Here is a 25,973-nt window from a genome sequence, read left to right on the forward strand (position 1 = left end):
AGTGTGTCAATTTCTAGTGTACAGCATAATGTACCAGTCATGCATACATATATATATATATGTGTGTGTGTGTGTGTATATACACACATACATATATTCTTTTTCATATTCTTTTTCATTAAAGGTTATTACAAGATATTGAATACAGTTCCCTGTGCTATATATAAGAAATTTGCTTTTTATCTGTTTTTATATATAGTGATTAACCCTTCCAAATCCTTACACATCTTAACTTTGAAGGACCCTGTTTTCAAATAGCTGTGTCAAGACACAGGGACTCATGGGTTTCTCACTACCCGACCCCTTTAGGACAGAATAGGGTGGCATACCAAGAACCTTCAACAAACAAAATACAGGTATGAAAATAAAGTCAGAGAACTCTAAACACAAGGAGAGTGGAATTCAAATCCAAGAAAGACTTACCCTCAGATTCCGGAGTTGGTAAGAAGGCCGTGACTTAGTGGGCTCTGTGGGTACAGGCACCTGGGTGCTCGCTATCCTCAGTCATTGGCTGGGGGGACGGGGTCGTCTTTAAATCTTACTTCTAAAGACAGGACCTGTTGAAAATTCAGAAATAGCAAAAAAAAACCATCAAATTAAGGAATAATAGTAAGATTTATCATGCATGTAAGAACAGTTTGTGAATTGGAAGCCTTCAGAAATAAAAACTGATGTGACCTCTGGGGCATGAAGTTACAGGATGCTTTATAAAGTGAAAACGAAGAAGTTGTTCACCCTTACAGTGGCCACTACAGTGGGGCTTTCCAGAGAGCAAGGGATCAGATAAAACGATCTCTTACCATTTTTAGGAATATTACATAAGTTTTCTCTTACGATTGTCAGAGGCTTTTACAAGGAATGACCTAAGTTTTGCTTCTGTTCATGAAATAAAACAGTTTTGCTTATGCAGCTAAAAGGGTTTTGCCTGCTCAGGGAATTCTCAAATCCAGTCGCCATTTTTTATTCAATTGTAACATCAGTAATCCAAAGTAAATTAAAAACATATATTTAGGTCATGTTCTTTGATTCAATTTTCTTGTGTTTATCTTTGTCATTCTTAATATTCCTAAAATTTTTGATAGATACTTCCTTTAAATAGGTTTGTCTTGTTTTTCTATTTCCTTAAATAGGTCTGTCTATTTCCTTCCAATATGTCTGTCTTGTTTTCCTTACAGAAAATACATTACTAAAGTCCATAATTCAATTAAAAAGTAAAAACTAAAGTTAATGCTCCACAGCAAATAACACCTTACTCTACTAATTATCTCCAGATAATCATGGGGAACAGGTGTCCTTAATGACGCCTACCTGTAGAAAGCCATATTTTACATAAGACTTTATTAAATTAACTTGCATTGAAGTGTATGTTTAACCTCAGAGCAAGGCAAAGTTTATCATGTAGTTTACGTGTTGCAGATACTTCTCACTACTAAAGGGCAAACACAAATCACATCTGATATATGGAAACACTGCTGCAAACGTATCCCAATCAAACCACGTTAAATCATTAGGTTTCTTTTGAGATCCATCTGTGAGACACTTAAGGAGATTTGCCAGTCTTATAAATAAAGTATCCCATTGGCATATTTGTGTCTATACTTCTGTGTTTGCTTCTCAGAAGGCAAGCTAGTGAAATAATTTCATGCGTTAAATTGCATTTCACAGATACAGCATTGTTCCATTTTAAATTTGTCCATATTCTATCCATGCTTTACTGTTGACAACTAGTTCCCTGATCACCAGTAAAAAAGACTAAAAGGATACCAAGAGTGATTGTATGAACATTTTTCCCAGTCATTTCAAAATTTCAAACAAAATGCATGCTTATTATTTTTTTCTATTTTATTAATAAGCATTTTTATATATAGTAACTACTTCTCTTTAAGGCATAATTAATTTTAGGGAGATGGGAGCTTATGAAAATTACTTTCACATTTGATGAAAACTACTTCATGAACAATATCGTCAAGTAAGCTTGAGAACAGAAACTAACACAAAAAATTGTAACTGGTTTCTATTTGCTCATAACAACCATCAAATGTGGGTGAATGGGAACACTACATGTAATATATAAAATACATGTTCCCCTTCTGATAACTATTTGGGAAGCCACTAAAGAACCATCTCTTCCATACAGAATTCTTGTTATCTCGTCAGTCCAGTCTTTGTATTTGCTCCAGTAAGTCTTACTAGTTGTGTGATTATGCAAAAACAAAAGGGAAATAATTTTTTAAAAAGACTCTAAGGTTTTAAACTAAGTAACTAGTGGCATGATTATATTCTTGTTTAAAATATAGATATTTGGAAACAAGCTATATAAAAGAAAATACGTGTTAAATTTGAAATGATTTTTTAGCTAATAGTGTTACATCCCTTCGTAAATCTATGCATAACATAAATATGGAACTACTGTTTCAGGAAGAGGTTGGGGCCCCTCCCTATAAACTAAGAGGTAAGACTTAACACATGGTCGGTTCCTACTGAGAAACTATGTAGAAAAGAATAGCTGTAATTCAGAAATTCAGCTTAGTGTTTGCATACAATTAAGGTGGGAGATCTGGAGCCAACGAGAGAACCAAAATAGTGTTTAGAGAAAAAACTGAAAACAATAATGAAATGAGTTATCAACATACAATATTAAACTATTCTATCCTCAATATTCAAAAATAATGTAACTATCAACGGAACATACTTTCCAGAATTTTTTTTCTAGTAGTCATGGGGAATATATACTCATTTTACTCATGATCTATAAACAAGATTAATAAAAGAGATGGCCCAGATTAGAAGTGAAGGTGAAGTCCAGGGGAAGAAATAAACCATCTGGCTTTATTATTCCCAAATCAATTTGGTTCTACACCTTCTGCCTAAATGTTTAGTTTACAGGACTGTGCAGACAGAGCAGCAACAGACCTAGTGACCAGCCTAAAGGCATTACGAGCTCATGCAGGATGGAGACACAATGTCTGGTGAGACAGACCACTATATAAGAGGGGCTGAAATTAGGGGCATGGAACTGAAGTTAAGATGGGAGACAACAATGATACTGGTCTACACTGTATGAGGAAGATTTCTTTTAAAGGGAAGAACTAGAACTTGGCATCAAGGATGTGTAGCCAAAGAATGCATGGGTGTTTTAATTGCTTCCTATTCATACATTTGATGAAGGAGGGATACTTACTCTAGGATTATGGGGATGACCAAACACACAACACCCAGCATTGACAGATGAGATCAACAGCAGTTGATTAATTACATATAATCAGAGTCTTGGGGAGAAGGACATAGCCTACCATGGAGCCACATGGGGGTTACATCTGGGAACACAGTGAACACGCAGGGGCTGGGGGAGGCAAGCCTTCTAGGATCAAGAGACTGGTGGGGGGAACCCCTGGTTCCTGTGGGAAGATATGGTTGATCTGTTTGAATAATTCTGTGGGTTGGCAGAAAACTGAACCCCTCTACTTGGGAGTAAACGGAAATTGCACTTGATCTGCTTGATAAGGAGGTTGTTTTAGAATGGACCTTACATGTGGGAGCATAATGGAGACATGAACTTGCAATTTAGACCATTTGATGCCTTCATTTCACACAGGTCAAGGTAGCACAGAATACTGGGCCTCATCTTTTGGCCTCACACCACTCTGGGGAGACAAAACAGGGACACAACATGGTGATGGGGACATGTGTGACACGGGAAGAAAAGACAAGCAATCCCATACTTCAGGAAAACCCAAAGAACAATGGAACACAGGGTAAGGCTACAGAATTCCTGACAGCCTGACTGATGAGTATGAATTTTCTATGAGTGATTTAACACCTTGTTCATCTTTATCAGATAAAATTTCTTCAAATACTTTCAACCAATTTTTTGCACTAGTATTCAAGAGTTGGCATCCTAATTACAGTCCAGATTAATTTACTGAGTTTTAAAATTTATAAACTGATACTAAACTGGGTCTGTGCTAGTATAGTTTAGCACCTCTTCTTTATATAATTTTCAAAATACTTACATAAATTAGATTTTCTTTTTATCCAATTGATCTTAATTTTATGAGTTCATAGTACTGTAACATCTATATAGCTTCAATTAAAGATTGTAACAAAGTCAGCCTCTCAGATATTCTGATTTAAAGAAAAACAATTGTCTACATTATCTAGATTTATTTATAATGCTAGTTTAGCTAAAATCAAATTAATTTAGCTATAAAACTACTTTGATTTTCTGTGTCTAAAATTGTAAAACTATTTTTTTGCAAAAGATTGTAACAGATTGTAATCAATTTTTAGGAATAATCTTTACTAAGAAAAAATATATATTTATATTGTGTTACTATAATTGGTGTTTCACTGACAGTTGTGAAGATGGACAAAATCCTCATGGCTTCCCTATACTGGGGCATGCCTGCTCCTCATTGATTCCAGGGGTGAGGTCATAGTACTAATTTCTGTCAGATGTTCCAGCAAATAATTTGGAGCATTTGAGGAGCCTGTCCTTCTATCCAGGCCCATCTGTAGAGCCAGTAGGAGAGAGCAACACAAACCAGGGGAGGAGAGCAGAAAGCTCAAGGACCCTGAGTGAGTGGGAGGAGACTTGGCCCAGTGCCTTGTCATTCATCTACAGCAGCAAGCCAGGCCCTGCCCTTCTTGGTAGAGGGGTCCTGTTCCACAGAAGCAGTTATAAACTCCCTGCCACTCTCAGTAATGGCAGAAGTAAATGGTTGAGAGGCTGCCACTTAATCTGTTAGACATCACCACCTGTTATTTACCTAATGCCAAAGGAACTCTCTAATCCATATCTTTAAAAGCCCTCGAGGGAGAATTTACAGTGACTGGAGTGCCAAATTTACTGTTAGTAAAAAATCCTGGACACTTAGAAAGTGTCTTTGGAAAAGTATAAAGGACTCCCATGAGATTGCATTTTTCATTGTAAAGGTAGAATTAAATTTCAGGATATTTATTTTTTTCTGTTAATATGAGTGATATAATCATCATCTGTAATCGACATTTAATCATTGTAGAGTTTTGTTACTACATTTCTCATTAAAAATAGTACTCTCTGAGCAATGTATACTTAAATTTTCCTTTTTGTGATAAATAGAAACTTTCAATACCCATACTCTAGAATCATGAGGAAAAAAACCCCTGAAGATTCCTGATGTTAAGATTCCTTTTATATTTAATAAAATAGGTTCCATGTGTTATAAATTGTATTTTCAAATCCTCTCCAATCAAATCCTTTCCATTCTGTATCAAAGCATTTTGTAGAAGTCAATTCCCTGACATAACTCCAAACACATCTTAATGCTCACAGATAAAACTCTCAGATGCTCAGGCTTTTATGCTTGATATTAAAGACTCCCTTTTTTTCTCTGAATAAATTTAAAAACTCATAAGTTTATTTTTACAAAGGGCATATGTCTGCAAGAAATTCATCTTACCTGTTCTTATTATGACCTCCTGGTGTCATTAATGATCAGTGTCAGTTAATTCTACCCACTCACTCAGCTGAGAATCTGCAATACTTTGCTTTTCATTCGATTCCAATTTACTGGTCACAGAGAATAAGAGTGAAAATTAATAACTACAACACTATCCACATATAAGGCATCACTTCTTTATTCATACAGTAGAAACCATTTGTTTAAAAATAATATTTTGCATTTAAAAGAATACACTAAAGATCGATTTATATATAAATGCCCCTCATATATTCCTATTATCGCCTCCTGGCCTCATCTTTGGCCACTTTGACAATTAATTCTACCCACATACTCAGCTGAGAACCTGTGGTGTGGGGAGAGTGAGAGCACGAGAAGAAACATGTCTAATAATAAAGTCTGTGGTCATCCCTGCAAAATGTATGGTAGTCCTCTGTCTTCAACATCCTTTTGAAATTTTCAGTAAAGACAACAGATTTCCCCATAAATATTATGTATTAGATATAGCTGAAAAATATCCTCAAAATAAAATATCTACAAGCCTGGATAAAATATCAAAAACATTTTTACAATGCATGGATGAGTTGGGGGCAACTAGGATAAATACTAGAGTATTGAAACCATGAGAAAATAGGAATTCCAAGAGAGCAGTGGAGCTGGCTTTCATTTGAGTGAACCTAGGATTTGGAGTTAATAGGACTAAAACTGTATCATAAGCCAGGAGATAAACTGTGATTCACCCTAGAGAGTTTGCCCAGCTAAGGAATTTACCATGAAGCACAGATCTACAGAGGTGGCTATGTCATGGAATAAAACAAAAAGCTAATTCACAGTTAATGGACATATTCACATGTCTCAGACCTGGATCCAGTAGAACACAACAAAAGAAAAAAAAAAAAACATGTCTGAGAAAACCCAACCACTGATCTACTTGCACTCCTATTAAGGGCTAGAATTCACTCCATATGTATTTAAAACAAACCAACAAAACAAAACAAGCCAAAAACCAGCAACAAAAGCCAAAACAGAAGTGATGGAACAATTTTGATTGGTCTGTATTGGTACTGTCCCTACATAGCTGGCAGAGATGAAAATCTTATTTGGAGAAATGAACCCTAGATACTGAAATAATTACCAAAATATTAAGTTCCAGAACAGTTAAGTTCTGCTGATGAGTTCAGAAACTATCAAGAATTAATAAATACATGAAAAAACACAGCTCACTGACATACTAGTAGCAAAACAAATATCAGATTTTTATATAGGAAACTGCATATATATTAAAGTGATCAGATATAATAGGTCTTTAAAAAGGCTTTTAAATATGCTAAAAGAACTAAAGGAAGATTGAGAATGTTTCATGAATGAACAAGCATCAAAAATCAGCCATCTCATTTGAGAAAGAACACAATGAAACTGTAAAAATTAAATATGTACTGTTTAAATTAGAAATCCCATGAACTAGAAAGTTGTGCAGGATAAACAACTTAGAATATGTGTGAATTTGTTAACAAATTGGAAATTATCCAGACAGAGGCACAAAGAGAGATGAAACCAAATAAAAGAGGGTAATAGTGCTGAGAGAGTTTGAGACTTTATGCCATATGTCTAATAAGATTTTCAGAAGGGAAAAATAAAAGGAATATAAAAGAGGCAATATTAGAATGATAATGCCTAAAACATGCTTAGAATTGCTTAAAGATACCAGTCTTAGATTTGTTAAGTCTGATAAATCCCAAATGAGATAATGAAATGAAATAAAAACTTAGTTTAAGACAAAAGTACCAGCACTAACTGTACAGAGGAAACATTAAATGCTATCAGATAGAAAAGACAGATAATCCACAAAATGACAAGTAGCCTGATAGCAGAGATTCTAAAATAAAGCAAAAAGCCAGAATACACAGGACTGTGATTTCAAACACAGCCTTCCATACAGAGTTATATTCCTAGTGAAACAACTTCCAAAATGACTGTTAAGTGACTGTATTTTTAGACAAACAAAAGCTAAGGAAGTTTACTAGCAACAGATTTAGCTAAAAGAATGTCCGAACATACTTAAGGAAGAGGAAAATCCTTTGATGAAGAAGTTCTGAGATACAAGAAAAATGTGAGCCAAGAAACTACATCCAAGCAAACTATGATTGTAAATGATACCTAAAAAGAAATATAAAGTAAAATAGAAACCATAAACCTTACTAGACATAACTTAATTATAGATTAAAGAAAATGAGTGGTCACAGATAAAGCTTTCATAGGGCCTTATATATCTTGAGAAGAATGTAAACATGTTGCCCAAACTTAGACATGGTTAAGTGCTTAATTTTAAATACCAAATTAAAATGCATGCTTAAATTCCAAGAATAACTAAAGTGACAGAAAGTATAACTTCCAAAACAATGTAAGAGGAAAAGAAGAATGAGAAGAATAAATTCAAAAGAAGCCCAATAAGAAAAGAAAAAAGAAAACTAAAAAAAGTGATAAAAATTGTTGGAAAAGTATGAGTAAAATTGTAACTGTACTTTTGTTCTGTTTTATATATATTTTTTGTCTTATTGCACTGTGTATGTTCTTCAGTATAATTTTGAAGAGGCTCATAGAAGAATTCTTCTGTCTTACTTATTAAAGGAATGATTTTACATATCACAAAACTAAAGAGTAAGCATTTGTAGATACCTTTTATTGAATTAGAAAGGTTTTCTTGTACTGTTAGTTTTAAAAATAAATGTATAAAAGGTTTTTGTTAGGGTATGTATGATTTATTTCCTTTAATCTGACAATGCATCTGGTTATATTATACCACAATCTAGTGATAGTGTATGACCTGGCTGCACGTATAAAACTGAATAAATCTCAAGAAGGTAACTTTTCATGAAAAAGGAATGTGCACAACTAAAATATGATTCTATTTATAAAAGATCTGAAATATACAGGACTAATACATTGTTTACGGCTAAAACCACGTCTAGCAAAATGTAATGAAAATCAAGGAAATGATAAATACGGGACTAAATAGTGGTAATCATGGATGACAAAGAGCCAGTTTCAATAGTATTTGTATTATTTTCTTTCTTAGGCTAAAATTTTATTATTTTAATAATATATCTATATCTGTATATACAGATATGTTACAGTTTAATTGCTCATAGAAGTGAGGGTTTATTTTCGGGCTCTCTATCCTGTTCCACTGGTTTACATGTCTGTATTTGTGTCAGTACCATACTGATTTGATTACTGTAGCTGTGTAGTATAGTTTGCAATCAGGAACATAATACCTACAGTTTGTTCTTTCTCAAGATTGTTTTGTCCAACAACACATAACAAAGATCATACACTATGATTACGCTGAATTCATCCTAGGGTCATAAGGATGCTTCAACATTATCAGTCAATCAATGTGATACACCACTTCAATAAAAGAAAGGACAAAAATTACAAGATAACCCAACAGATGCAGAGAAAACATTTGCTAAAATTCAACATCCATTCATGATAAAAACTCTTATGAAAGTGGGTATAGAGGAGACATATCTCAACACAATAAAAGCTATTTATGACAAACCCACAGCCAGCATAATACACAATGGTGAAAAGTCAAAAGCCTTCCTATTAAAATCTGGAACAAGACAAGGATGCCCACTGTCACTACTTTGATTCAACATAGTACTGGAAGTTCTAGCCATATCAATTAAACAAGGAAAAGAAATAAAAGGAAGGGAGGAGGTAAATATGTCACTATATGCAGATGATATGATAACTTCATATAGAAAACCCTAAAGATTCCACACAAACACTACTAGAGCAGATAAAAGAATTCAGCAAGGTAGCCGGATACAAGATTAACATACAGAAATCAGAGTAACATACAGAAAGAAATGTATTTCTTTACATTAACAATGAAATACCAGAAAAGGAAAGTTTAAAAAATCCATTTAAACTTGAATCAAAAAATAAAATACTTAGCAATAAACCTAACCAAGAAGGTGAAAGACTTACATGTAGAGAACTATACAACACTGATTAAGGAAATTAAAAATGATTTAAAGAAATGGAAAGATATCCCATGTTCTTGGATTGGAAGAATTAATGTTGTTAAATACTGCCCAAAGCAATCTATGGATTTAATGTGATCTCTTTCAGATTACTCAGGACATTTTTCATGGAACTAGGGAAAAAAACCTTAAAATTTATATATAATCACAAAAGACCCAGAATTGCTAAAGTAGTACTAAGGGAGAGGAATGAAGCTGGAGGTATAACTCTCCCAGAGTTCAGACAATACTACAAATACTACAATAATCAAAAGAGTGTGGTATCGGCACAAAAACAGACATGTGGATCAGAATAGAGAGCCTGGAAATAAACCCACACATCTACAATCAATTAATCTTCAAGAAATGAGGCAAGAATATACAGTGCAAAAAAACAGTCTCTTTGACAACTGGTGTTTGGAAACCTGGACAGCTGCATGTAAATCAATGAAGTTAGAACATTCCCTTACAGCATACACAAAAAATAATCTCAAAATGGCTTAAAGACGTAAACATAAGACAAGACACAATAAAACTCCTAGAAGAGAACATAGTCAAAAGATTCTCTGATATAAATTGTAGCAATGTTCTCCTAGGGCAGTCAACCCAGGCAATAGAAATAAAAGCAAAAACAAACAAATGGGACCAAATTAAACTTATAAGCTATTGCCTAACAAAGGAGATCACAAACAAATGAAAATATAACCTACAAAATGGGAGAAAATATTTGCAAATGCTGTGACTGACAAGATCTTAATTTCCAGAATACACAAAAAGCTCATACAACTCAGTAACAAAAAAAACCCCAAACAATCTAATAAAAAAAAAGGACAGAAGACCTAAACATTTCTCAAATGAAGGCATATAGATGGCCCATAGGCACATAAAAGGTGCTCAATATCATAATTATCAGAGAAGTGCAAATCAAAACACTTCACACCAATCAGAATAGCCATCATTAAAAAGTCCACAAATGATAAATCCTGGACAGGGTGTGGAGAAAAGGGAACCCTCCTACACTGTTGGGAATGCAATCTGGTGCAATCACTACAGAGAACAGTATGGAGATTCCTTAAAAAACTAAAGACAGACTGACCATAAGATTCAGCAATCCCACTCCTGGGCATACGTACAGAGGAAACTCTAATTCAAAAAGATACATGCATCACAATGTTTCTATCAGCACTATTTACAATAGTCATGGCATGGAAATAACCTGAATGTTCATCAACAGATGACTTGATAAAGAAGATGTGGTATATATATACAATGGGATACTACTCACTCATAAAAAGAATGAAATAATGCCATTTGTAGCAACATGGATGGACTTAGAGGTTATCATACCACGTAAAATAAGCCAGAGAAAGACAAATATATCACTTACATTTGGAATCTAAAAAAAAAAAAATGACACAAATGAACTTACTTACAAAACAGAAACAGAAACATAAATATACAAAACAAACTTATGGTTACCAAAGGTGAAAGGTGGGGGAGGGATAAATTAGGAGTTTGGGATTTTCAGATACTAACTACTATATATAAAACAGAAAAACAACAAGGTCTACTGTATAGCAGAGGGAACTATATTCAGTATCTTAAAATAAAATATAATTTTAAAAAATATATATAACAAAATCACTATGCTATACACCAGAAAGTAACACAACATTGTATATACTTCAATGCTATACTTCAATAAAAAGTTTAAGAAGTGTTTTGATTATTCAGGGTCTTCTGTTTTCCATACAAATATAAAATTCCTTGTTAGGTCTCTGAAATGTGTCATTGTAATTCTGATGGAATTTGACTGAATCTGTAGATTGTCTTGGGTAGTATGATCATTTTAACAGTATTAATTTTTCCAGTCCATAAGCATGATATATCTTTCCATTTGTTTGTATCATTTTCAATTTCTTTCACTGGAGTCATATAGTTTTCTGAATACAGGTTTTTTTTAACCTCCTGCGTTATACATATTCTGAGGTGTTTTATTCTCTTTGATGCAACTGTAAATTGGAATGTTTCCTTAATCTCTTTTTCTGATAATTTGTTGTTAGTGTACAGAAATGCAACAGATTTATGTGTATTAATTTTCTATCCTATAACTTTATTGAATTCATTTATTAATTCTAATAATTTTTCTGGTATGTTTAGGATTTTCTGTATATGGTATGTCATCAGCTAATAGTGACAATTTTACTTCTTCCTAATTTGGATTCATTTGATTACTTTTCTTTTTTGGCCTGGTTGCTGTGGCTAGGACTTACAATATTATATAATATATGTAACAGAAATGGCAAGAATGGGAATACTTGTCTTAATCTTAGGGGAAATGCTTTTCACTATTGAATATGATGTGGCTATAGGTTTGTCATATATGGCCTTTATTATGTTGAAGTAAGTGCCCTCTATACTAACTTTATAGAGAGTTTTTGGTCGAAAGTTAAATTGACAAAGGTATTCTGCATTTATTGAGATGATGGTAGTATTTTTATTCTTCAATTTGCTAGTGTGGTGTAGCACACTGACTGATTTGTAGATCCTTGTATCCATCCTTGTATCCCTGGTATAAATCTCACTTGATCATGGTTTCTGAACCTTCTAATGTATGGCTGAATTTGGTTTGCTAATATTTTGTTGAGGATTTTTGCATCTACCTTCATCAGTGATACTGGCCTATAATTTTCTCCTTTCCTTCCCTTCCCTTGCCTTCCCTTTCCCCTTCCCTTCCCTTCTCTTCCCTTTCCTTTCCTCCCTTCCTTCCTTCCTGTGATATCCTTGTCTGGTTTTGCTATCAGTGTAATACTGGCTTCACAAACTGGAAGTTTATCTTCCTCTTCAATATTTTGAAAGAGTTTGAGAAGGATAGCCCTTAATTCTTTAAATGTAGACAAAATTCACACGTGAAACCACCTGCTTCTGGAATTCTGTTCTTTGGGAGTCTTTTTATTATCAATTCAATTTCACTACTGGTAATTGGTCTATTTATATTTTGTATTCCTTTCTGATTCAGTCTCACGAGATTGTACATTTCTAGGAATTATTATATTTTTAATAACAATTAGTCCATTAGTAAAAATATGTTTATAAAAACCAGCCTTTAAATCTACTCTGAATAAGAACAACAGAAATTGAAAAATTAGGTGAATTTATTTTGCTTTACAAATATTATCTATTAAAAATGGTAATAATAGTTGACTCTTATTCAGGCTTAATTTGTTCCATGATTAGTACTGAATGACCTATTTATATTACCTCATTTAGCACTTATAATAATTCAATTATATGTACATATATATATATATGCACTATTTTATCCCCATTTTACAGATGAGTATACTCATAGTTAAAGAGATTCACTAACTCATGCAGATGTTTCAGATCCAGGGTTTGGATTCCTGTTATTAGTCACCACTCTACACTGAATTTCACAAACACACACACACTTTACACACACTTACACACACATATTCTTTCAAACACATACAGACACACACTCATACACACAGAACATCTCCATAGGCCCAACATTCATAATTTTTCTATTAAGTACTAATTTAAAAAGTGTCAGTCATGTATCCCAAATGTAATATGTATTAACAATACATTTTCTGGGACTTCAGCCAAAATATGATGTAAAAACAGTGTAAAAGAGTCTGAATTAACTGTTCAAGTACAGAAAGTGCGAACCTTTGCAGATACAGCGTTTTTTTTTTTCTTAACTAATGGTATTCTTAAATCAAATAATTTAAAGATAATGAAGAAAAAACATTCAGGCAAGGCATATACCATCTTGCATTTGAGACCCACAATCAGACAAATTGTGTCTTGGCTCAAATAATCCTCACCAGTAGCATATGCAGTGCAGCATTCAAACTCATCATTGCTGTAAGTTTCCAAGTAAACAAAATTTCTTCGAAATGATGAGGGCAAAGTGTCATATGTATAATGGCTTTGTAAAAGTCCTAATCATTAAATATTTGCTCTGAATCATATTTAAATGTACATTATACAGAAATTTAGCCCCAGGACATACCAGGAATAATTTCTTCCGTGTAACATTTGAAAATTTCCTTCCCACATATTAGCTTCATTTCACACATTATTCTCTATGTTAAAGAACTCATGTTTTAATTCTTTAGTCAAAGTCTATAGAGCTTCTCACTGATCTCTTAGTTTAATTCAGCCAAAGATTCAGGATAGCACTGGATTTTAATGTGGAATAATTCTATGTTTCCAGCAGGAGACTGAGTTATGCCAGTGAAACTTTTTTTTTTATAACAATAGTTACATCACATTTTAACAACAGATTCTTCTATATTTCTGCCCTTTCAGAGCATGTAATTATTTCCTTTCATAGTTACTTAGATTAGATCTAATATACCCTGAAAAATTTTTGATAGTTCTTGCAAACATCTTCAGAACTAGTGAAGATTAAACGGGTAAGAAAATTATTAAGTAATTCAACCTGTAGATACTGTTTTACTGTCTTCAAGAGCTTTTTATTGTTTGAACAATTAATAGTGTGATGGAACATATGTATACATATCCCATAATTAAATGTAAATTTAGAATACTCACCCCACAACCTCAAAATTAGAAAAGAAAGGGTAGGAAAAAAATTGGGCTCTTGTTTTATCATCTGAATACCTTATACAGCATGGTTAGTGCCTCGTGTGGATTTCCTCTTTCAAGAAGGAAATAATCTATTTTATTTACATAGATAAGACTCACAATGAAAACAGTTGAAAGTAAATGATTTTTAACTAACTAAATATACTTACTTATTTTCCTTAAGAGGCAAAGGGTTTTATAGAAAAGAAGTCTTTGAATTTCTCCCTAATTAACTTCATAGAGAAAAAAAACTTCCAAATTTCATTTATGACTCTTTAATATATTTTAGACATCAGCTTAAATGGTATCTCTTAGCAGGGGGTTTCTGACCTTCCAGTATAAAGGGATTATCCAATCACTACTTATCAGTCTATCCTAATTTTAAAAATTCCTATATATAATTTATTTCAATCTGATTTTTATATTTTATTTGTATGGTTATTTTGTTCATCTTTCTTCTGAAATGTAAGCTACAAGAAACAAAGGGAACTTTGTCTTATATATCACTATTTCTGCAATGCTGAATGAACATAACAATACTCAGTTCTCCCTACCTGTGAGAGTGAATAAGAAAATGTTGGTTGATTCCGTATCTGTCCTATTCTAGAGTAGAATAGATGTTGCTTAGAATATAATTTCAATGTCTTTATCTTTTTTTTTTTTTAATACAAACTCTGGCTCTGTTAGGCTACAATTCCTTTGCCATAAATCATTGCTGATGGTGCTGTTACTGAGATCTCATATTTACTATAAAAGACTTTTTTAACAGGAAAAATACGTTTGACCATTCAGTTCAATTACTTGGCACCTTTTCATGCTTTTATTGTTTTCAATGGCTTAAAATACATTTAAATATCTCCAATTATCTGCTCATTACTACCTGGAAGAGAAAAAAGATGAGCTACATTGGAAGTGATTTGGCATCTGAATGTTCAATTATTTAGACTCTGAACGCTAATTTTAGTGAGAAAATATCGTAAAGGATAGCATTAGACAGCTCTGAAGTTTTAAAAAATCAGTAGGCAATAATGATACTAATAAGCTATTATTTGTACTGTTTACTCTTCATCAAGAACTCTTCAAAGGGTTTTATAAACTTTAGCTTATGTTAATATCAATAACTCTTCTATGAAATTGGTAGTATTGTTACCTCCATTTTAGAGACAAAGAAGCTGAAAAACAAGAGAAAAAAACATAAGCCACCACATGTTAAACAAATTAATTAATGTCTGACATAATCTGAATCCAAGATCTGTGGTTCAGCAGAATAGAAGAGATATGATGGAACACCTGCATCCAGTTATACATACAAATATTATACCAATACCATGAAATTCTGCTTAAGACAATGTGAACCTTCTAGAAGAAAACATAAGCAAAACATTTTCTGACATAAATCTTAGCAATGTTCTCCTAGGGCAGTCTACCCAGGCAACAGAAATAAACCTAAAATACACTAATGGAACCTAATTAAACTCATATGCTTTTGCACAGCAAAGGAAATTATAAGCAAAACAAAATGACAACCTATGGAATGGGAGAAAATATTTGTAAATGATGCAACTAACAAAGGTTTAATTCCCAGAATATATAAACACCTCATAAAACTCAGTAAGAAAAAAACAAATAATCCAATCCAAAAATGGGCAGAAGACCTAAATAAGTGATTCTCCAATTAAGACATACAAACGGCCAATAGGCACATGAGAAAATGCTCAATATCCCTAATTATCAGAGAACTGCTAATCAAAACTACAATGAGGTTATCACCTCACACCAGTCAGAATGGCTGTCATTCAAAAGTCCACAAACAATAAATGCTGGAGAGGCTGTGGAGAAAAGGGAACTCTCCTACACTGTTGGTGGGAATGTAGTCTGGTGCAGCCATTATGGAAAACAGTATGGAGATTCCTCAAAAGACTAAAAACACACTTACCATATGATCCAACAATCTCACTCCTAGGCATATACCCAGAGGAAACTAATTTGAAAAGATACTTGCACCCAGTGTTCAAAGTAGCACTATATACAATAGCCAAGACATGGAAGCAACCTAAAGGACTACTCGGCATGTGTATATTTATACAATAGAATACTACTTGGCCATAAAAAGAATTAAATAATGCCATTTGTGTCAACATGGGTGGACCTGGAGATTGTCATTCTAAGTGAAGTAAGCTAGAAAGAGAAAGAAAAATACCATATGATATCACTCATGTGTGGAATAAAAAAAGAGAAAAAAGAAAAAAGAGGACACTAAAGAACTCATCTACAAAAAAGAAACAGACTTGCAGACATAGTAATCGGGGTTATCGGGGGAAAGGGAGTGTGAAGGGATAAACTGGGAGTTCGAGATTTGCAAATATTAACTACTGTATATAAAAATAGATAAAAACAAATTTCTTCTGTATAGCACAGGGAACTATATTCAATACCTTGTAATAATCTTTAATGAAAAAAGAATATGAAAATTAATATATGTATATATATATGCATGACTAGGACATTAAGCTCAACAGAAACTGACACACTGTAACTGATTATACTTCAATAAAAATTATAGAAATATTAAAGGAAAAATTTTTCATATCTGAAAAGAATAAGACTTTTTTGGGACAGCAACATTACCCTAAGTCTAAATAAATAAAACCAAATTACTCAGTGATTTTGATTTTACATCACAAAGGATTTTTTTTAAAATCTTTAATCACTCTCTTCACTCCTATAAAAAAAATTGCCTCTTCCAGTGTCAACTTCAGTAATCTGCCAGTTAGAAATTTGTGATGACAATAAACTATTTTCTCTGTTTAAGGATAATACAAAATGAGAATATCATGCCACACAAAATATTATTATAGTAAGAAAATCTATGAACAGTGCTTGGCAGAGAATCTGGTACATTGCAAACCTCAGTGAATACTTTTTCCATTTCCTTTATTAAATACTCCTGTTAATGTAGTTGCTCCAATCTTTGCTATTTTTTTTAATGACTTCTCAGAAGTCCAAATCTTCTTTTTTCAAATAACTGAAACCTTGATTAGAATACATTAAGCCCTGGAAGATTTAGGATCATTTCAAGATCATAACTGAGCTTAAAAGCTAATTCTGTACAAACTTCAATTACAATTGAAATCCATTATGAAATTGCTCTCTGAGAAAAAACATATTTATACACACACATATATACGCATATAAATAATAGTATAAATATGGCAAAAAAATTCATTTTTTGAAAAAAGTTGATAAACTGCAGTATAAAAGCCATTTTGTTGGAACACATAAGATAATCAACTAACAGTGCTCTTAATTTTTCCAATGTAATAGAGCAAGTAAGAGAAACATTACTAGCAATGTACTTCTCAGATCCACAATTTTGAGAGTGGAAATTTTAAAAATATAGCTTCTCTATTTAATCATATTCACCTATTTCTTTGATTTTTTTTTCTTTAGCACTTCCTCTGTCCAGCCTGACTTTCTGACTTATTTTAAGCACTGTAGAGTTTAACTTCTCAAAAATAGTTTAAACACAGGACATCTTATTTTGTTTACGTATTTCCATAAATTCTAATGTAATAAAGGGATCTTACCTTTATTTGTAATTTTTTAGGGAAATAATGACTGCCTCAAAAAGTCAAGTTCAAGTTTCAATTATTCATTTTTTTAAATGAAATACAGTTGATTTACAATGTTGTTAGTTTCTGGTATACAGTATAGTGATTCAGTTATACATATATATTATTTTCATATTCTTTTTGGTTATATATTATTATAAGATATTATAAGAAAATAGTTTCCTATGTTATACAGCTGGATCTTGTTTATCTGTTCTGTATATAGTACTTTGTATCTGCTATTGCAAACTCCCAATTTATCCCTTCCCCAAGTCTTTTTCCCCTGGTAACCATAAGTTTGTTTTCTATGTCTGTGAGTTTGTTTCTGTTTTGTAAGTTCATGTCATTCTTTTAGATTCCACATATAAGTGATATCATATTTGTCTTTCTCTGTCTGACCTATTTTACTTAGACTTACATCACTTAGCAATCTCATTCCTGGGCATATATCTGGAGAAAATTCTAATTTGAAAAGATACATGCACCCCAATGTTCACAGCAGCACTATTTACCATAGCCAAGACATAGAAGCAACTCAAGAACCCACTGACAGATAACTGGATTAAGATGTGCCATATATATATATCTTTAATTCAAGGATGGAAAGAGCCTGGAAACAAACAAAAGACTTCAGCCTAAGTGACATTTGAACACCACCTTTGCTTCATGGACTTCCCTCTGGTGTCACCTGTGATTAACAACAGCTACTCAGAACTCCCTGAGTACAGATCATATATATATGATGGAATACTATTCAGACACAAGAAAAAATGAAATAATGCCATTTGCAGTAACATAGATGGACCTACAGATTGTCATACTAAAGTTCAATTATTCTTGATCTCTGCTCCTTGGACCCTCAGCTTCTGTGTTAAGAAGCTGATAATGAAAGTGCTTTAGTTGAAAGGCTATTACATGGTAAATCAGGGGACCAGGTTTCTACTTCCAAATGGAATATGGACTACCTGTTTGACCTTGAAGAAGCACAAACTATCTTTGAACCAAAATTTTATGATTTATAGAAAGGGGATTCTATTATATTACTAATAAAACTTCCAATTCCAAAAATGTATTTTAGATTACCAACTACTGTCTAAGCATGGTTGCAGCAGAATTTCTCAAACTCTACCGTTGTGAATGTAAGTTGCTAAAACCATTTCAGAAATCAATCTGGCATTACCTTATAAAGTTGAAGATGTACAGTGTGATTCAGTAATCCACATCCCAGAGAAACTCGTCCACATGTGAATGGAGAGGGTCATATAAGAATGCTCACAATAGTGATATGTTCTATCCCAAAGTTAAAACAACATTCCTCTGTAAGCAGAGTAATGAAAATAGTTTGCACAGAGGACTGAAAAAGTAAATGAGTCACAACGGGACACTTTAATATGGATATATCTCAAAAACATAACATTTAAAGAGAAACAAGTCACATACAGCCTGATTCTACTTCAACAAAGAAAGCAAAATGAGTGCTATTATTGAAGGCACACATACTTGTACTAAACTATAACCAATACCAAAGACTGATTATTACAAAATTCAAAATAATGTGTAACTCTGAGGTGGAAGGAAGAGGATGTAATTGATGAAGAGTGCACAGGGGGCTTCTAATTTCTATTTCTTAAGTTGAATGTCAGGTACAGAGGACACTTACACTATCCATTAAATTATATCTAAATGTTATATATACCCTCTTCATTTTTGAAGTTTGAAAATTACTATGTCTAAGATGGCTAAATGATTGCTGTCATTTCTGCTGAACACAGAAGTCTTTCTGAAAACACATGATTGATTGACATTTGCAGAATCCTCATTACCCCTGTAAATGATGAGAGTAGAGTCATGTGTAATTTTTATTCTGTTGAGGAAGCAAAACATCCACGAACCCTTCCCAAGGTTTTATTTTTGCCTTTGGCCTTGGTGGCCATCAGAATGACACTCAATCTCTTCACCACTGGTTTAAAGTGCTTCTAAAACCACATTCATAATTAATCATCCTTGTTTGTTTACCTAAGCAGCTTATCTGCCAATGACAGCAATGGCAGCTAGGATAAATGAAATTCTCACTTAAGCAGTTCAACTGAGCAAGCCCCACCCACTGGCCTGGTGCTGGAGAAATACCCTCTCTCTGCTTGTTCCTATTTGAAAAGGTGACTAAGGTTCTTCTTTTAAACTCTTAATTCAAAGGTAGTATTGCTGAATAATTTTAGTTCTAACTCTGAAACACCTTTTATTATTTGGAACATCATTTTAAAAGTCTTTAATTCAAGGATGGAAAGAGCCTGGAAACAAACAAAAGACTTCAGCCTAAGTGACATTTGAACACCACCTTTGCTTCATGGACTTCCCTCTGGTGTCACCTGTGATTAACAACAGCTACTCAGAACTCCCTGAGTACAGATCATCATATGAAACATTTAACAGAAATATGAGCTAACTATTTTTGAGTTCAAGGAAATCTCTACAGATAAGAAACTATCCCCCCCCCCCGATACCATATCAAATTTCTACTGTCAGAATTATGGTCCTTTAAGACTGAACAAATCTTGCTCTCTCACATAGGCAGTTACCATCAGCAATACTGTCATTAGTGCCAGTTAAAAAAATTACTGAGATGTAAAGAAAAGGGCTAAAGATAGGTACAAAGCATCAGTCAGTTCATACATTCAGACTCTCAAAATCTTAATTGATGTTAAGTTTTTATACAAATAGTATTTTGCTTTTTAGCAAGGACAAGTTTGGATGCCTTCTATGATTTGGGCAAATACAAATATTGAAAGTCTCCAGGTCAGTGTGACCTGGAAGGGCCTAGGTGAGCATTGCTGGGGCAACACAATGTCTTTTTTGCTAGGGTGAGACATGAGGCTGGAGAGATGGGTCAGAATATGGCCATAGAAATCAGAGAGAAATCATAAAAAATACTTCTTTTAGGAAGAAGCAGCAGGAAAATGGAGAAATTTATAGATGGATAAGTCTTTCCCATTTATCCAAATTTTTTAAGATTGGTTTCAATTAAAAAATGACTCTTCTTGAGAAAGATGACCAAAGTGAAATCAGTATGAAATACTTGCACCTTTTCTGCCATTTGTTAACATTTATGGAGTGAAAGACAAAACTAAAGAGATGATTTTGTTCAGGTTAAAGCAATAGAGAGAACATTCATTAATAAAGAAGATCTTAAAGAAAAGGAAACAGGCCTGGGTGTTACAGAGGCTGGGAAACAAGAGAGTCATCCAAGAGTCTGGTGGGAGTCAAGAGGAAGAATGGAAACGGTCCTGTCTGGGAATATGCAAGGGCAGGGTGCTCTTTACTGTCACACTGTCCCAGAACCCAGGATAGGCAGATTTTGTAAGTGTTGCTACTTTCTGGGACCCCAGGGCTCAGATAAAGTTCAGCAATGCCCCCAGTAATAATGACAAAATAATATTGAGAATGACTGAACGTTCACTCTGATATTAGAACTACTTACAACCTACTAGGCACATGGCTTACACTATGGACTGTAAATCTATAAAACATGTACTGTGCTTCAGTTTCTCCTCGTTAGGGAGCATCCTGCCTAATGTCTGGGCACACTCACGCAAGCTCGTGTTCCACTACGTGCTGCTACTAAGTTTGCATCCCGTATTTCAAAGATACACAGAACAGAAGCCACCAGCCCTCAACTTACAGGTAGAATGTATCACAATAAATATTTGCTGTTGTGAGTCACTAAGACGTGTAGGTTATTTATTAAAAAAAACAAAAAACTCTTTTGTTTCCCATCATAATACTATTTAGTGCTTATCAAACTGAAACTTCCTGCACTTCACGGCTATGCTTTAAGTGTACAGGGTCCTAACATCATTACTTCATCTAAATAGGTCCTTTAGGCAGCACTCTCCACCCCAGGGTTTTTCCAAAGCTATCAAACTACTTGCGTTTTGTAAATCATTGTTCAAATTTATTGGGTTATTGTTTTGTTGATTCATCATTCTAAATAGAACGTAGGGGTGAATGGCTGAAAACTGCTTAGTTAACTTCTCAGAACATATCTGCATTTTGAAGAAAGCTTTCACTTATTTATTATAAAAGAGTGAATATGTGGGCAGTTAGGTGCTTAAGCAAAACGGACATTTACTGTAAGTGGAGGCTTTGTGAACTTCAGATTATAAATTCGAGTCACCTGCCTCTAATGTCTGCATGTTTAAATCCATTTTCAAAGAAAAAAAGTAAAACACACTTCTGATTTAAAAGTGAGCATTTCAGCATAATAAAGAGTAACAAAATAACATTCAACCGGTCTCATTTTAAAATAGATACATAATTAAATCAAAACTGTCAATCATACTTCATTTCGGGTTATAATATAGCTATATAACTACGTCATTGTATTTTTTAGTGCATGAAAGTTGGGAAGAAAGATCTTTTAACCTTCAAATTCATTGGACTCTTAGCATAAACCCAAGGTAACCTAGATATGGGAGATAGGTTAAGTTCATATTTGTGGCTGTTTTCATGATCACATTAGAAAAAATTTCTTATTTCTTTCATGATTGTTCTACATGGAATCCTTTTCTGAAGTCATTCACACAGTTTAACTTCAGAATAACTGATTCATTCTTCTGATACACTAGAGGTATGAATACCAATTTGGAAAGCTTAGCCTTCAAAAGAAAAAGTAAATGCTGACATGACATTAAAATCTTCGCTATTTGTGGTCAAGTGCTTAACGAATTTCTGGTTATTTTTATTTCAGAGACTTGTCAGGTAGATGCCAGCCAACTGTTGGCAAAGCACAAAGGAATTTGGAAATACGTGTTCAAGTACAACCTAATCTAATTACTCTTGACATCGTCAGAAAATGTCTTTCATAATACACTTGAGAGACAGCCCGGCTTATGTAAAATACATGTAAAGCAAACCACTTTCCTTTCATGTATTATTATACAAATCTTACTACAATTGTGGAAATATTTTACAAAATGCCATAGAACAGTGTTGTATATGTTCAGTTTTTTGAATGTCACCCTTGAACAAGTCTGCCTATCCTACTGAAGGAGTAGAGAACAAACTAACTAACCGACATCCCTGCCATTATGCTTTCCCTTCCCCCTCTAAAGCTATTCTTGGTAAAGAATTTAACCCAGAGGCTATGGTCCAGGAAGGAGGTAATAGGCCAATAATCTCAGAAGAATGGACAGACCCTGAGTAGTTCCTCCATGATGCCAGGAGATCATCAAGGTTAAGAGGAATGTAGCACCCTGTAAAACGCCCTGATTGTCATCACCTTTTCTGTTCATTCCAGTTTTTCTACAAAACCTCAAGACCCCTACCCCAAGATGTATTCACAGCCTCTAAGGCACTAGCCTGCTGTGACTTCCTTTTGCCTGGGAAGGCAATAAAGCTGTTCTTTTCTGATATTCCCAAAACTCTGCCTTCAAGTCTCAATCCGGTTTTCAGGATACAGAGGCTGGTTTTGCAGCAACACTTTACTCTTTCCTGACCTCAGATCTTCAAATTTTGTGACTGAATTTTAAATCAATGTCTTTAGATTTTTTTTATAGATGATTTTTAATGCAGTATGATAATCTCCTTAACTGATACACTTCTGTGAACCGTAAGATTAAACAAAAAATTCAGAGAAGTTAAAATCCATAAAATACAATCCTTTCTGAAAAATTTTGATCTTTAAACTTTTTAATTTGAAATCGTTTCAGGCTTAGAGAAAACTCCAAAAAGTTACCAAAAAAAAAAAAAAATCCGTATGTCCCTTGCCCTGAATTCTAAAATGCAACATTTTATCACAATACTACATTTGCTTTTTCATTCTCTCTCTCCTCACCTCTCTTTATCTCTGGTTAATCATTCCTGTAATTAGGCAATTTCATTAATATTTCCAAACAACAACCAAGTCTTTGGAATTATTATAGTTCTCTAAAGTTGTTTTTTTTTTTAATTATCTTTCTTCTGCCTTCGGATTTATTGTGTTGTTCTTTTTCTAATTACTTAACATAGATGCTTAACTCATGAGTTTTTACCCTCTTTTTAATGTTAATATAATGAACGAAGGCCATACATTTCAATTACTTGAATTTTTGATGGCATATATTCAATTTTACTTATTTACTTATATCTGCTATTTTTCTATTTAATCCATAGATCACACAATATAGTTAATTCTTGATTTTCCAAGCCTCTTCCCTATTGTATTGTGACTTAATTTCAGTTTGTTTGGAGTGGTAGTACATGAGATACATATTTTGTGAAATTTATCATTACTCTGTACTTGCATATAACTTATGTTTTAGATGATTATTCAATTAAAAATGTGTATTGTCTAGCTAAGTGCAGTGGTCCAAAATCTTAATTGTGTAGTTCAAATTGGCTATACTATTAATTTTTTTGTCTACCATATCTATCTGGCACTAAAAAATATAAGATATGCAATATGATGGTGGAGCTCTCAAATGTCCTTGTAATTCTATCAGCTTCTGCTTTGTATATCTTGAAGCTGTCTTGAAACCTGAAAGTTATAACTTTGTCTTCTTTGGAAATTGATTTTTTAAAAATATATTGCCTGTATCACTGAGAAGCATTTCCAAATATAGCTCATATAGTATTCAGCATTTTCAGTGGTACTATAAATGTGATGGTTTCTTTGCCTCTGGACTTCAAACTGAGCTGCTATACCCCTAGTATATGAGAGGACATTCCAATGAATATATATTCATTTCACATTTTTGCATCCTATTTTTATAACTGAGATCTGTTTAAGTTTTCCTTCCTGAATTTATTTTTCTTTGGTTTAGTGTCACAAGAAGTCACCTAATAAAATAACTTAAAAATGACTACTCCCTTTTCTTTTTCTCTAAAATAGTTTCTATAACATAGATACTAACATTCCTTTGAAGTTTAGTCTTGACTATATATAAAGACTTAATTGGTGTCTGACTAAAAGACCCTGGGGTAACTATGTGTAGTTTTGTACCATCCACACCTTCTACTTTCTCAATCCTGGAAGATTTCATAAAAAAGAAACAGTCCATATCATTAGTACTTGTTTATGACTGTTTTGAAATCAACAATTTTTTCTATTTACTTACATTTAGGGGGGATTCTTAGGTTACAATTATTATTGTTTGCCTTGTAATTTTAACTTTCTGTTGGATTCTCTTTTTTACAATTATTTTTTATAATGGATGATTATTTGCATTTAACAGATTATTAACTAGTACTAACAACAATTTTTTTGTCATAATTCCTATTTGCATCCATTTGTCATCTTGTGGTTAACAATGTCGAAAAACTATTTCAGAAAAGTTCATGGATGGTGAATTGCCTAGGTCTTTAGACATACGAAAATATATCAGTTCTGCAGTTTACATTGTTGTTTAGCTAGGTTTAGGATTTCTCATGCAAGAAGTCTTGTCTCCCAGCTCTGTGACGTTTATTGCAATGGTAAAAGCATGAACGTTGAAGCCACCCTGGCTGGGTTTGATCCCAGTTCTGCCAATTTCTAGTGAGGGGTCTTGTGTTACTAATTTTATCTCTCTGGGCTTCACTTTATCTCAAACATGGCAACATTTACTGCTTCTATCTTATAATGGTTTTAAGCAGTAAATACATTCTTTGAGTTCATGTATGCAGGCTCATCATTTAGCTTACTGGACTCATCTTTCAGTATTTTGAACACTGTAAACTGGAGCTATTATCCGGCTTCTGTTTGCTCTTGGGAATACTCCAAAAATAGACTCAGAATTTAAAGAATTTATCATCTAGATTCATGCAAACTAAAGGTACAATCTTCATAGTTAGGGAATAAAAAGAAAACTTACATTTAGTTGACTGCCCAGTAACAGTAAGTATGTTTTTATTTTGAGTAATACTCTTGCTATTGTATAATATATAATGTTTTTGATACAATATATTATATGACAACTTCACTGAGTCCTTTACAATGATTTTTACCATTATTTTTCGGAATTTTTCTGAACCTATAATATTTAAGAAAGATTGATAACCAGTTGTACATAGGGAAATATATCCCCCTTCTTTTTTTTTTTTAATTCTCCACAGAATTCATGGACATTCAAAATACTATAAGGTACTCTGCATTATCAGTGCTTCATCTAACCAGTTTACAGTTGAATTAAGATTCCAATTTAAGGAAATTCCCTGAAGACCAGCATTCTTTCAAGGTCTGCTGCTTTTGCCATTAAACTTCGACAAACATGAGTAAGATGACCTTATCTATTAAAAAGACTTATGTTTCTAGCTGGATA

At 33.3% G+C, this 25,973-nt stretch overlaps 1 protein-coding gene across 10 annotated transcripts in view; it reads right to left on the minus strand.

The window, feature by feature from the left end:
* LOC107034844 (protein FAM170A-like) overlaps positions 1–25,973 on the minus strand; it is a 591,285-nt gene that overhangs the window by 300,079 nt on the left and 265,233 nt on the right. For 9 of the 10 annotated variants that reach the window (XM_072957842.1, XM_072957840.1, XM_072957841.1 and 6 more), the window contains 3 exons: positions 5,442–5,551; positions 3,531–3,644; positions 424–557 (listed from right to left, as the gene is read on the minus strand). The gene's annotated coding sequence lies outside the window, so the exon portion shown is untranslated. The remainder of the gene's footprint in view (positions 1–423; positions 558–3,530; positions 3,645–5,441; positions 5,552–25,973) is intronic. The other variant, XM_072957853.1, reaches the window with a different exon arrangement.

This window comes from Vicugna pacos, chromosome 3 (assembly GCF_048564905.1).
Source record: "Vicugna pacos chromosome 3, VicPac4, whole genome shotgun sequence".
Taxonomy (NCBI): domain Eukaryota; kingdom Metazoa; phylum Chordata; class Mammalia; order Artiodactyla; family Camelidae; genus Vicugna; species Vicugna pacos.